General features: G+C 42.1%; 1 long non-coding RNA gene and 1 pseudogene across 1 annotated transcript; one reads left to right on the forward strand and one right to left on the reverse strand.

Moving 5' to 3' along the window:
- Positions 1-301: 301 nt before the first annotated feature.
- Positions 302-659, reverse strand: LOC143588541 (uncharacterized). Its single transcript, XR_013145123.1, has 3 exons — positions 585-659; positions 410-466; positions 302-320 (listed from the first exon to the last, which is right to left on the reverse strand). It is a non-coding gene; the product is annotated as an uncharacterized LOC143588541 (long non-coding RNA).
- Positions 660-12879: 12220 nt separating this feature from the next.
- Positions 12880-13970, forward strand: LOC143588709 (putative wall-associated receptor kinase-like 16 pseudogene; annotated as a pseudogene).
- Positions 13971-14417: the final 447 nt, after the last annotated feature.

A 14417-nucleotide genomic window follows, 5' to 3' on the forward strand; every position in this document is an offset into this window, starting at 1 on the left:
ATTAAAGGCCCGTCCAATATATTTTGGTTTGTAATAAAAGCCGATTGCTCTTCCGATATTAACCCACCTATCACTTTTTTTAGTCTTCGAACTAATACTTTTGAAACAACCTTATTTATGCACCCAATGAGACTTATCGGGCGAAAGTCATTTAGGCTGGTTGGGTCCTTCGACTTTGGAATAAGTGCAATAAACGACGCCATACAACCGAAACTAAAAGGTTTATTCTCAAAAAAATCCGCAAAAAGACAACAAAAGTAAGACATGATTGTGAGGATAAGATGGTGCTGGTATCCATTACTGTTTGACTCTCCTTTTACCTTAAAAAAATGACAAATATAAAGTAAGACAATGTATAACACATATCAAGCATAAAACAAGTAGATAATTAAGAAACACTTATACTAACCAAAACTTTAGCACTTCCAAAATCACATAGCTTGACTTGATGTGTATGTGGGTTTACCTGTTAACCAGAAACACAGACTCTTCGGTAAACTAAACATTAAACAAATGGCGCTTTAAATCATCACTGGTATATCTTGTGTTAAAATTATAGAATGTACATATATCAAAAGGCCTACCAGTAAATTTTGAGGCTTGATGTCCCTGTGACACACTCCAATGCTACCATGAATGTAGGCCAGGGCTTTGAAAATGCTAGGAGGTTACGAGAAATAACTTGCTATTGAATTTCACTAAATTAATAACGCACAAATCGTTTGGTTTGGTTTCTTAAATGGACGGTGGATTGAAAAGGGGGGAAATATTTTGACCTTTCATGGAATATGCATTGTAAATATCCAATAAAAATCCTTCAATCATCTCGAATCTACAATATCCATGGTAACAAATACACTACCAAACCCTAATTACTGAATTTAATCACACTTCTTTATTCATTGACAATGTAACCCCATTATCATAAAACCAACATGGGCCGATTTCTACAATCTAACCCCTAAATCAAAACAATCTAGACAATTAATTAAAATAAAATCATACCTACAAAGGAATCAAATTGGGGATTTCACCATGGTTAAAGGTGTTTGAGCGGCGGCGATTGAATGGTGGCCAAGAGGTCTGATTTGTTTGGAACATGTTCGATGTGCAAACAGGGGCGGATCTTTGTTGAGGTTATTTAGGGCATGTTTGGGATTGAGTTTGAAAAATGCTTATTGGCTTATTGGTGTTTTCAAAAAGCCAATAAGTTTAAATGTTATCACAAAAAAATTTCTTATTTTAGCTTTTTGAAAGGGTTAAAAAACAGTTTTCCAAAAGCCCTAAATTCTGACTTCTCAAAATGACTTTTTGAAAAGCTAATAAACATTTTTCAAACTCAATCCCAAACATGCTCTTAGTTGGAACAATTTTACATAGCCATCGAGAATAGAACGAGAGTTATGTGGGGAAAAGGAAAAAGTTCGATGTACGATTCAATTGTATATAAAATTACACATTTATCTTTTTAGGTTTGAAGAAACACTAAGTGACCCGGTGCAGATTATAGATAATCTGGGGGTTAAGTAATGTTTCCCACGGATGAGATCTAGCTGAGAAGGTTGTTCTTCAGGAGACCTGCAAAACAGACACCGTAAGCTCGTCACTAAGAAGGGGGGGGGTTCCTCCTTGTGACCACCCTCCGGCGTGAGAATCAGACTAGATTGCTCTGAATATAAGTGTATATTAAGAGATTGCTAGATAACAGGATAGCAGATGATCTTACCATTCCAAGATGTTGGAGTATTTATAGCCGAAGGTAGGTTTCCTAGAAGGTACAGCCGGCTGAATAGTATTCCTGTTCTACCAACAGTGGACTGTGCACAGGCCATACTGGTTGGTGGATAGGTTACGGCCAACGGTAACAAAGTCGGCTGTACTATTCCACCAACTGTAGATTATGCACGTCCCACCTACTGTGGATTATACGCAGGCCATGCTGGTTGGTGAATAGGTTATGGCTAACAGTAACACTATTCCACCAACTGTAGGCTGCGCACGCCCCTCAGTAAGAGTTGGTGAGTAGGCAGCGGCTAATAGTGACAAACAGTACTAGAGGGTGCTCCTCCTCGTACTGTTGTCGGTGAGCTGTCACCCTGTGATTGGCTCATGGGCTGTTCTGGTCAGATTGTCTGTCCTATCCATACCTTGGTAGGTATAGTACAAAAGATCTTTCAGAATCATACGGACTGGCTCACTTTGGCGGGATTGTTCCCGCCTTGCTCATTCCTTCATGTGACTACTGAAGTATCTATTGTCTTGTGCGTGTAGCCCTGCTGTCTGCGGGTAGCCTTCCCTGATGGCTTGTATCCGCAACTGCGGGAACAAGCGGGGTACTTCACCATTGGGAGGCTTTCCCTGCGTGTACAGCTTGCGTACTGCGCGTAAGGTTCTCTGAGCATGGTGGGTCCTGCGGGAGCAGATGGCCTTTGCGCAGACGTCCCTGTTCAAGGTGAGTCTTGCGGGACCAACTGGGCTCTGCTGGGACCTACCTCTTCAAGTCCCCCAGTCCAATGTTCTTCTCATGAATGTTCAATAAAGTGAGGTGAACTTTTGGACTTTAGGCAAGGGGTTTTGAAAAGGGTTTTTAGTTTTAAGGTTCTCCGTGGGGATTCTTCCCGCGGGTTTCCTAATGTCACTTGCAAAAATTCCCGATTTTTTTGCTTGATCTTTGGGTATGATGCGGGTAGGTATGTAACCTTCTCGCAAGTCAGGAGCGTTGAGTCTTACTTGTATATAGTCTCCATGGGGTTCTGGTGGTTTTCAACATAGTGATCAATTATGCTAAGACCACCAATTCCATCACGGAGTTTCAAACAATATAATTCTCGACGTTCCCGTTATGCGGGGATGTTACTCCTCTATCCGCAAGCATTGCCCAGAAGATCCTTCTTGGTTTCAATTTTCTGCGGGGCGCTAGGTATGTGAAGGGTTATGCCTTAACACTACCCGCGCTCGTCTTACGGTTACTTTACTTCCAAGGTATTCTTGGCTTCAATTCCCTGCAGGTGCTAGGTTTGTGAAGGGTTTTGCCTTAACACTGTACCCGCACCCGGCTTATGGTTACTTGGTTGCCAAGGTATTCTTGGCTTCAATTCCCTGCGGGTGCTAGGTATGTGAAGGGTTTTGCCTTAACACTGTACCCGCATCCGTCTTACGGTTATTTGTTTGCCAAGGTAAGGGTGTTTTCCCACTTACTTTTGAATCTTTTTTGAATTTTGAATTTCAAAATTCGAAGAGTTGGTGGAAAGATAGGAACAGTCCAAACATCTGAAACGTCGTGCGACGGTTTCTTCTGACTGTGTCAGGACGTGCAGGAAGTTATGGTGACGTGACAGTACATGGTCATTCCAGACGCTTTTTCAGGCGCGTGGGCGCGATTTTTCGGGCGCGTGGCCGCGAAATTAATGGTACGCGTCCTGTCAACAGCTGTTGCCAGCCTGCTTTTTGCCACGTGTCATAGTTTCATTGCACCTTCGATTTCTCTCTCCTCCGCATTAAATTCATCGCATTAATTGCGATTAGTATATAAAGGGGAAGAGGGTCCTTTGTAATTCACATCTTCACTTCTTCTCTTCATCTCTAAGGCGATTTCTGGTGAATACTCTCTTATTTAATTGAGCATTCCTCCGAAATCGTTTCTTCTTCCTCTGCAATATGTCTTCTCATGATGCTGAAGCTGTAGCCGACGATAGGAGTACTGCTGGCGAGTGCCAGTGTGCTCTACCTATCGATCTGTACCAGTATGTTGTCAGGAAATTCATGCTTGAGTCTCTTGAGCCTGAGTTTCCTGAACCTCATCAGACTGTGTACGATGCCCCCAGTGGCAAGATCGGGGTATATGCTGCATTCTTTGTTTATGGGAACCTTAGGTTCCCATTGACAAAGTTTGTGTACCGTGTCCTGGAGAGGCACGGTGTGCACCTGACCGAGGTGCATCCGATGGCGATTGCCAAGGTTCGGCACTTCGAGTGGGTGTGCCGAATTCTGGGCATTGAGCCCTATGTGGACCGCCTGATGACCTTCTATACTTGGAGGTGCATCCAGGGGTGGTACACCCTGACAACCCGGATCAAGGGTTTGAAGATTTGCGCGACCGAGCGCAGTCTCCGATCGTGGAAGCGGGAGTTCTTCTACATTTCTGCCCGCGCCATCCCCATTGCCATGAAGTTTAAGAAGGGGCAAGCGCTTCCGAGCCTTCACGCTTCCAGCTACCAGGAGGCGGAATGGTTCGCGAAGATATCTCTTGTCCAATCTCCGGTTTACCGGTTTCCGGAGTCCGGGATGGTAATGCTGGGGATGAGCCGGGTATGGAAGGAGGCGTCTCGGTTTCCCATCCTTCTCGAATACGGTTTGAATTCTATTCCTTATGGTATGTCTTGTCTTTTTTGCTGATTTGAGTTTGTCTTCTAACTGTTTCTTTTCTTTCAGAGGGGAACAATTTGGAGTCGCTCCTGTACCCGCGGGAAGCTGACGGTCCCGTGCGGGTGGGTACTCGTGCTCTATACGAGAATGAGTTGCCCATCCTGGAACAAACAGCGGATCGGTTTGTGGAGGTTTATCCGCTGGGCCACGAGATCCTGAGCCACCGGCGGCCAGGTAAGGCGTTATTCTATCCTCCCCCTCTCAATGCTGTACCCGCTGCTGGAATTCCTGACATCCTGTCTTCTTCTGAGGAATCCGCAGGTGGTCCTCCGTTGGTGCGGAAGAAGAGGGCTGCCGGCGGGAAAGGGAAGGAGAAGGTGGCCTCCACAGCCGATCCAGTGGTCCTATCTGACAGTGAGTCAGATAATGAAGAGGTGGCGGGGAACCCCGGTGGCGAGAAGACCACTGTTCCGGAGGCTACGACTGCTACCTCCGGAGTACCAATGGCGACGACGGTGGCCGGCGTCAAGAGACCGGCTCCATCGGATTCGTCCCCGCCCGTCCGTACGTTCAAGCTCAAGAAAACCCGTAAGTACAAACATCCTTCTTATCTTTGTAGATTTCATTTTATAAATTTATTGACACTTATCTTCTTGTGCAGGCGTGGATGTTGACGCATTCCAGGGTGGAGCGCAGAGGAGTACCTCTCCGCCGATGACGGTAGGCTCGGTCAGCCTACCTGAGGCGACGACCCAGGCGCCTGCGCCTGCTTCCGCTGGATCAGTTGCTCACTCCTTTGAGCCGACTGTTCCAGCCGAGATGACGTCACCGCCGGTGGTAAGTGCGATTTTTACAGCATCTTTCACCGAGCCGGCGGCTACGATTGCTGCAGATTCTGCGGCGGCGACCCCGACGGCGACCACGGCGGCCGCTACTATGCCTCCGCCACCGGCAACGACGGCCGGCCCATCAGGTACGCACAGGGCTTCTCGCCAATCTTTGCCACCTTCCCATCTGCCCGACCTTTTGGATGGATTTCCCTTAGGTTCAGGCGATGGGGTTCGGTGGCTATCGGCCTGTGATCGACCCTACAGGTGCGTAGGGTTCTTTTGGCTTTTATATTTTTTTCTTCATCTTTTCCTAACTGCTTTGTTTCTTTTGCAGTGTCGGATTCCAATGAAGTGTATGTTCCGCGATGGAACATCCGCCGAGGAACAACCCTTCGTACCCCTGTGGAGTGCGTGGAATGGGCTCGCCACGCTGCTCCCCATGGTGCGTTGGGGGAAGCCATGGCTAGCTACCAGGAGGGTAGGCTAACCAATGAGCTTCGGGTTCTCCAGGCCCGGATGCAGCCGCGCGTCGAGCTGCTTTGTCGTGAAAACGACAAGTTGAAAGCAGCTCGCGCCAAGGAAGTATCTCAAGCTTGGGCTCTTCGGGAGGAGAACCAACAGTTAGCCGCAGCTGCTGCGGAGAAGGAGAAGGCCTTCAAGGCCCTCGAGGTTGAGGTTTAAGCGCGACTCGAGGCCCGCTCCAAGGCTGCCCAAGCTGTTAACGAACAGCTTCGGCTAGCTAAGGAGACTGCGAGGAACGCGACCGAGAGGGCCACCAAGGCTGAAGCCGTTGCTGAGCCTTTACGCATGGAGAACGAGGAGCTCAAGGCCAAATTAGAGGCTCTCCAACGTGCTCATGATGCCTTGGCGATGGAAGATGCCAAGAAGCTCCAGGAGATCTTGGACCAGAGGGGCGTGCTTGACCATACTGAGCGGAAGCTTAAGGGCGTCGAAGAGGCTGCCGCAAAGGAAGTGCTACTTGCCAACCTTAACAAAAGCGAAGCCGAACGCGCCTGCACCCAAGCTCAAGCCGCCCTTAAAGAAGCTCTGGTTGCCAAGGAATGGCTTCTTCGAGAAGCGTTGTCTCAGGTATGTTTAGCTTTACGTCTTCACGCTTTCCTTTGTTCATAGAAAAGGTGTTTGACACTTGTATCTTTTTTTGTAGGTTGTGCATCGGGTCTTCTCAGAGACTACCTACGATGATGCCATGAGCGCAGCCCTCAACGCTTCTCATGAGGATGGGGAAAAGGCCGGCTTCCTGCTTGGTCTAGGGTTCGTTGAGAGAGGCTTCCCGCCTTCCAACTTCCCTTTGTTCGATGTGGACACCGAAGCTGCATATGACCAAGCGGTTAACCAATATGCCGCCTTTCCGCATCCGGTGGTGGAGAAGGTGAAGGAAGTCGCTGCTGCTGATGATGGACTTGCTATCCTCAAGGCTTTCCTTGAACCGCCACGCTCTACTGATGGGGCGGGTCCAAGTGGAAGTGGTCCTGAAGCTTGATTCTGAAGATCCCTTCCCGCTGCTAGGATAGACTTTGTATAGATTTACTTTGTAGGCGGGTAGTTACCCGGCCATTCTTGTAACGAACAATTATGAAATATAAATCTTTGTGCGGCTAAGACCGCTTCTTTCATTGGATTCCTTGCTTTATATGACTTGCATAATTTAAATTAGCAATTTTCCAAGTGTTTTAGAATAAGTTAACCTTTGAACGTGGTAGATGATAGGTTGAAGTTTTGCTTCCTTGTTCGTGATTGTGCGGGTAAGACCGTCACTTGCACTTACAAGGATGTCTAAACTTTTAGTTACATCTGACCTGCGTGTAGGTTTTCCTCATCCTTTTTTAGTGTAAGTTAACCTTTGGACGTGGTAGATAAGTTGAAGTTTTGCTTCCTTGTTCGTGATTGTGCGGGTAAGACCGTCACTTGCACTTACAAGGATGGCTAAACTTTACTTACATCTGACCTGCGTGTAGGTTTTCCTTATTATTTTTTAATATAAGTTAACCTTTGAACGTGGTAGATGATAGGTTGAAGTTTTGCTTCCTTGTTCGTGATTGTGCGGGTAAGACCGTCACTTGCACTTACAAGGATGGCTAAACTTTACTTACATCTGACCTGCGTGTAGGTTTTCCTTATTTTTAGCGTTGTTTATGCGGGTTTTGCCGCCTTCCACACGCAACTACTTCTTCACACATTGATGCGGTGAATACCGGCACATGGGAAGTTCATAAGTTAAAGGTAAGGCTATCAACACATTGTGAAAGGAGAATCATTTCCATTAGAAGTGGCTCTAGGCCTTTTCTTTACAAGTTTGGAATTGATCTACATATAACATTTGCGTAATTGAGCTCCATTCCATGTTCTTGGGATGGGAGTACCATCGAGCCTTTCAAGCCGGTATGCGCCTTTTCCCAGGACTTCTTTGATAATGTATGGCCCTTCCCAGACCGGGGCCAGCTTTCCTGGGCGCTCTTGGTTTGAAGCCTCGTTGTTACGCAGTATGTAGTCTCCTATACTGAAGTTGCAGAGTTTTACCCGCGTGTTGTAGTACTTTTGCATTTGTCGTTTGTAGTTCTCTTCACGCACTGCGGCTAAGTCTCTGCGTTCCTCGGTTAGCATAAGATCCAACCGTCTTTCCGCATCATTGTCCTCTGGCTGACTCAAGACCCTTGGTGAGGGTAGACCAATTTCGACCGGGACCATGGCTTCAGTGCCATAAGTGAGGCTGAACGGGGTTTCTCCCGTACTGGCCTTCTTCAGCGTTCTATTTGCCCAAAGGACGTGCGGAAGCTCGTCCACCCAGCCGGATCTGTGTTCCGATAGTCTCTTCTTGATGCCTTCGACGATGCTCTTATTTGCTCTTTCCACCTCACCATTACCTTGTGGGTGTGCCACTGAGGTAAAGGTGTGGGTGATTGGAAGTTCTTTTAGCCACTGTTGTAGCTTCTTGTCAGCAAAGTTGGTGCCATTATCGCTCACCAAATTCTGTGGAAGTCCAAAACGACAAATAATAAATTCCCAAATAAATTTTTTGATATGTTTCGCGGTTGTTTGGGCTAAAGGTTTTGCTTCTATCCACTTGGTGAAGTAGTCGATGGCTACCACTAGGAACTGAACATTTCCTGCTGCTGTAGGAAATGGGCCTGTCACATCGATGGCCCACTTCTGAAATGGCCATGAAGAAGTGACTGGAACAAGTTTATTCTTCGGGCGGTGCGTGTTGGGTGCGTAAAGCTGGCAAGACCTGCATTTTCTGATGTATGCCAGTGCATCCGTATGCATCCCCGGCCAAAAGTATCCCGCGTTGTTTAGCTTGGCTACAACAGCGCGGGGACCTGCGTGTACTCCACAGATGCCTTCGTGTACTTCCCTTAGGAGGTAGTCAGCATCTTGGTTGTCCACGCATCTTAAGAGTGGGCCAAGAAAGTTACGTCTGTAAAGGATGTCATTGACAAGTTGATAATTCAGTGCTTTACAGCGTAGTTTTCTTGCCTGTGTTTTTGACTCTGGTAGTGTTCCTGCTGCAAGGTAATTTATTATTGGTGTCATCCACGTTTCTGTACCGATTTGGATGACACAAATTTCCTTGTGCGGGACTGATGGTGCTTCGAGGAGTTCAATGCGGATGTCCTTTCCCAAGTGGGTGAAGGCTAGTGATGCAAGCTTGCTTAACGCATCCGCAGATTTGTTTTCGCTGCGCTTGACATGTATGACTTTACAATCATTAAAATCACGCATAAGGGTTTTTGCCTGAGCGAGGTACAGGGCCATTGTGTCGTTCACAGCCGTGTACGTCCCATTTATTTGGTTGGCCACCAGCATGGAATCCACGTGGGCTTCCAAGTTTTTCACTCCCATCTTACGCGCAATTCTCAATCCGGCCAAGAATGCTTCATATTCGGCTTCGTTATTCGTACTTGGAAAATCCAACCGAATAGCGTAAGTATATTCTTGGCCTGCTGGGTTGGTTAATTTTAACCCTGCGCCTGAACCCTCGTTACTGGCGGCTCCATCAGTGTAGAGTCGCCAGACATCATTGATGTCCTGTGCTGGGGAGGGTTGAGCCTCCTCCTGGCACTCTTTTTCCCGCGAAGCGGGGACTTCTGCAATAAAATCGGCCAGGACCTGGCCTTTTATGGCTGGTCTTGGCTTGTACTTAATTGCATATTCTCCCAATTCAATTGCCCATTTGGCTAGACGTCCCGATAATTCGGGTTTGCCTAGAACGTTTGAGAGTTTGAAGTTGGTGAGAATGGTGATTGGGTGGCCCTGGAAATATCGTCTTAACCTGCGTGAAGCGTGTATAAGTGCTAAGACTAATTTTTCGAGGGTAGTGTACCGGGTTTCTACGTCTGTTAGTATGCGGCTAACATAATAGATTGGCATCTGGATGCCTTTTCGTTCTATTAGCAGGACTGCCCCGGTTGCTCTATCTGTTGCGGAAAGGTATAGGATTAACTCCTCTCCCGCTTGTGGTGCTGTAAGTGTTGGGAGTTCGATCAGGCGTGACCGAATCTCCTGAAAAGCTGCTTCCGCTTCTGGTGTCCAGCGGAAGTGCGTTTTCTTTAAGCAGTTTCTCAATGTTGACACGAAAGGAAACGACTTATCCGCATGGTTTGCCAAAAAGCGATTAAGTGCGACTAGTCGTCCATTCAGTGTCTGAGCCTGTTTGATGGTGGTAGGTGATTTGAATTTAAAAAAAGCTAGAAAACTAAACATTCGTATATTGGTGTTATGAAACTAAATTAATTAAATAATATATATTTCCTATTATTGAGATTAATCAAATTAATTTAGTGAGAGATTATAATAGTTTAGTGATGTAGTATTTTATTAGATATAATAATAATATCAAGGTATACATATAATATTCATTTAAAAATAAAAAAATAAAACTATGTCGGGTTACTCGGGTATATGTAGGGTAATTTTGGCTATATTATGGGGTAATTGGGTTGGTTAGTCGGGCATATTACTAATCCCATGCCCATCCCAAAGGCATTAACATTTTTAAAATAAATCTCAACACCGTCCCAAACCCTAATGGAAAGTGTATTTAACCGTCTCAAATGTTTCGGGTTTTCCCATCAAGTTCAACTTTCATTGCCAGACATATCTTCATCTTTATTTAGAACTCTTGTATGTTAGTAGCAGTTTTATTTTTGTTTACTTTAGTTTGTTTTCACTTTGTATGTTTTTTTTGTTACTTCGTTGTTTTATATATATATATTTGTGTGTATGTATGTATATGGTATAGATATATTAACCCTCCGATTAAAAGTTTATCATTCTTTTATCGGTGAGAAGTGCAAAAAGAGCACAATTACTTTGAATTATATTATGTGATTTAGTTGGCGCCTTCTAATCTAAAACCGTAAAATATACATATATAACTAATTTTGTTTCATAACATCCATATATTGAATTATTAGTATTCGCTAATATGAACTCGTAAATTAGTCAATTCAATTTTATTTATATAGTCAGAATTGACCATTTTTATATATTTTATATATGCAACAAAACTCTCTTTGGTTTTTATAATTACTAAATATATTTTGTTATATTTATATTTGTATTACATAAATTAGGAAACTGTAATGGACGAAACGCAACAACAGTTTGAAGCTTTGTCAAGTATGTATATTGAATGCATATAACATTATTACTTTGATAAAACATATACAAGAGACTAAACATTAGTTATTCAGTATTAAAACCTGCTATAGGAGATGTAGCAATGCAAAAGGCTAACACAAAAGAAACTGAACCTACACCAAATGTATCAACGAAACTTGAACAACAACCTCCTTGTGAATCTTTTGATAACATGTTCGCCAATGATGAATGGTGGCTGGAAAATCAAGATTAGATCATTAGGATATGCGAGAAGTATGACTAAAATTTATTATTCTTGTTTTAGTTTATTGCACTGTCATAATAGTTTTAGATGTAGACAATAATTTTAATGTTAATTTTGTTATTTATTTCACATGTTTAACGCTTGTGAAAAAGATATATACCGTATTGATACCACTAACTAGAAACTGTAATAACAGTAAAATTAATTATATAATAAAGTTTTGTAAAATATCATATGAATAACAAAACTAACTAAAATACTATTATACAATATCTAATGAGTTGAATTATGAACCAACACAAACAACTACAGCTTTACAAACTGCCGACGCCGCATCGAGCGGGTACCCTACTAGTGCTTCATTAAGTAGACGCCTTATATAAGTTCAAGTCTGTACTCGTTAGATATTACACAAACTGTAACACACTAGGTATGTCTAGATTAATGTGAAGCATCTAAAAGAGTATTAAGATATCTTTAAAGAAAACGAAAAACTAATTTAAAAGAAGAAGTGAGAATTTTAAGCGGTAGATTAATCTAAACTTTGTCGTATTCAGAGATAAGAAAATGTAATTTTCGGGATATATTCTTATGTCAACAGATAAATCTATCTCATGGAGGAGTCATAATGAACTAAAAACAACAAGCTAAGTTATAATGACATAATATGTTGATTAATCACAACGCAATTAGCAATAGGTGTTGTTGAAAATTTATCAGTGGAATCATAAGTTTATTAGCTCCATATAAATTATATATTGAAAATTTAATATGATAAAGTCAGTTACCATATTTTCTCAAACAGTAATAGTTCGAGAAGTGTTGCATTAAAATTTCGATATAAAACTAATTATTCGTTTATAAACGAATTGAGAAATCTAAATTTTTGTATTGAATACATTCTTAAGGATCCGATAGCTAAAAGCCTATCACTCATAAGTCTTATGTAAATGCTTAATAATTAAGACGAGATTACTAATGACCACGTATAATTGCATATCGTACTATGAATGACTAGATCTTAAATTTCCTCAGTTTTGATTTTGTACGTCTCTAAATATGTTATGTATGCATAATGACATATAGACAAATTAATATATAAATCAAATGTTTTGAAGGGCTTACTTGAAAATTTTGACCATAACTACCTAAGTTTTAAATATGGACTACAATATGGTTTATGGGGTCTTGAGCTGATGTTCAATTCAGTAACTGTATTTCTCTGCTCCGGTTTAAGTTTAAGCTAAAATGAGTGTTAACTACTGATCAGCCTTATCAAATACTCATAATAAATAATTACTATGCCAAGTGGGAGAATGTAAGATTAAATATATAATTATATATATATATATATATATATATGGTCATTATAATCACTTATATTATAATAGATCAAAATATTAACTATAAGTTATTATATATTAGTTTGGTAATTGTTGATGCGCCATATTACCTTTACTAGCTAATAAAGGGTTTCCCCTTGGGTGTACATATAAAGAGAGAGAGAGAGAGAGAGAGAGAGAGAGAGAGAGAATAAATTAACATCATACCCTAATCACACACACATAATAATTTTGTCTGTTTTCTATCTCCTAAACCGGGTTCCTCTCAAGAATCTTAATCTCCATCCTTAATTATACTTCCTAAAGGGAACTCGACCAAGCTGACAACCATGTCGTCTACACCCTTCTCTGCTGAGGTTACTACTCTCACTACTGTAACAGGCTCATAGGTTCAATAGTTATCATGTTTTCTATTGCTTACATGAAGAATTGATCAACAAGATGTTTGGAAAACAATCCAAAGAACCATCCAAACATGGGTGATGCTGTCCTTAGTCTTGAATATGTACTTAACTTACAAGAGAGAATCTATAATTTGGTGCACGCTGCAGGCAAGAGAATGTTTGGCAGAATGGTTGATAAGTTTTCGTTCACTGATAATAGCCGGAACTCAGGTATTTCATGTTCCTGGTTTCTGTGTAGATATAGCTTTCTGAATTAGCAGATTATATACTACCTGGCACAAGAATTATTGCCATCGTTTTTTATGAGTGCACATATTAATATAGCAGCAGTTAACTGAATTTGGCTGATTTTAGCATTTTTCTATTAAACAATATTCACGCTACACAACTCTTTAAATCTTAGTACATAACTGATAATGTGTTCATACCTCATACAGGTATGGATTTTGGATCACTCATGACCAAGAGGCCCTATATAGGTATGAATTTTAGGTCCCTCACGCCCAAGTGGAGGAAGCAACTTACGGCTAGAGAAAAAATATTCCAAAAAAATGGCGCGTTGTTATTGGAAGATAAACTAAAAGGCATTGTCAGTGTTGTGCACAAGGGAGTACTACCAGGTGATTGTGTGGTGGCAATCAAGAGGTGCAAAACATCGGATGAAGAACAGGTGGAGCCGTTTATTAATGAAATTGTAATTCTTGGACAAATTAATCACAGAAACGTTGTGCAGCTTTTGGGATGCTGTTTGGAAAATGAAGTCCCATTTCTAGTTTATGAATTTGTTTCTAGTTACAATCTTAATCATTACATTCATCATAATAAAACCAAGTCCAAAAGATTTTCATGGGATAACCGTTTAAGAATAGCATATGAATCGGCTGGTGCACTTGCTTATCTTCACTCAGATAGTCAGGCGCAACAACAACCATCATACATAGAGATGTGAAGTCGGCTAAGTTTTTATTGGATGAAAAATTACACTGCAAAAGTTATGGATTTTGGTGCCTCAAAGTCACTTCCGTTGGGTCATGACCAAGTGTTTATGGTGGTTTATGGGACAGGAGGTTATATGGATCCTGAATATATTATTAGCAGTCAACTAACCAATAAGAGTGATGTGTATAGCTTTGATGTGGTTCTTGTAGAACTCCAGATGTAACATCCCGAATTTTTTAAGAATAATATTTAATATGTTATTTAATTATGATGTAAAAGTTTACTTGAGTTAGTAAAAAAAATAAAATAATAAAGGTGGAAGGTTAAGTAGGCTAATTAGATGGAATTCAATATGGACCAAAAAGGAAAGATGTGTCTTAGTTCAATGGGCTTAAGGGAGTATAAATACCCCTTAAACTCTAATTCTTTCCATTTCCATCCATCTCTACACCATAACCTACACCTTCAAAAACACACACTTAAGCCAAACACTCTCTATACTAATCCTTTCGACGATCCGAGACCAACCGCAGGTAAGAAATGATTTATCTCAGCTGAACCAACATAGTAGAACCCGAAAACGCAGCCCCATGATGTCGTATGAGCCGTTTGGATAGATCTAGCTTTATTCGAGTGTTTAATTAACCAAAAACGAGTTTAAGGGTCACCT

The sequence above is a fragment of the Bidens hawaiensis genome, unplaced genomic scaffold, assembly GCF_021521415.1.
Source record: "Bidens hawaiensis isolate Kalapana, Puna unplaced genomic scaffold, B.hawaiensis_p1.1 tig00001576_1, whole genome shotgun sequence".
Lineage (NCBI taxonomy): Eukaryota > Viridiplantae > Streptophyta > Magnoliopsida > Asterales > Asteraceae > Bidens > Bidens hawaiensis.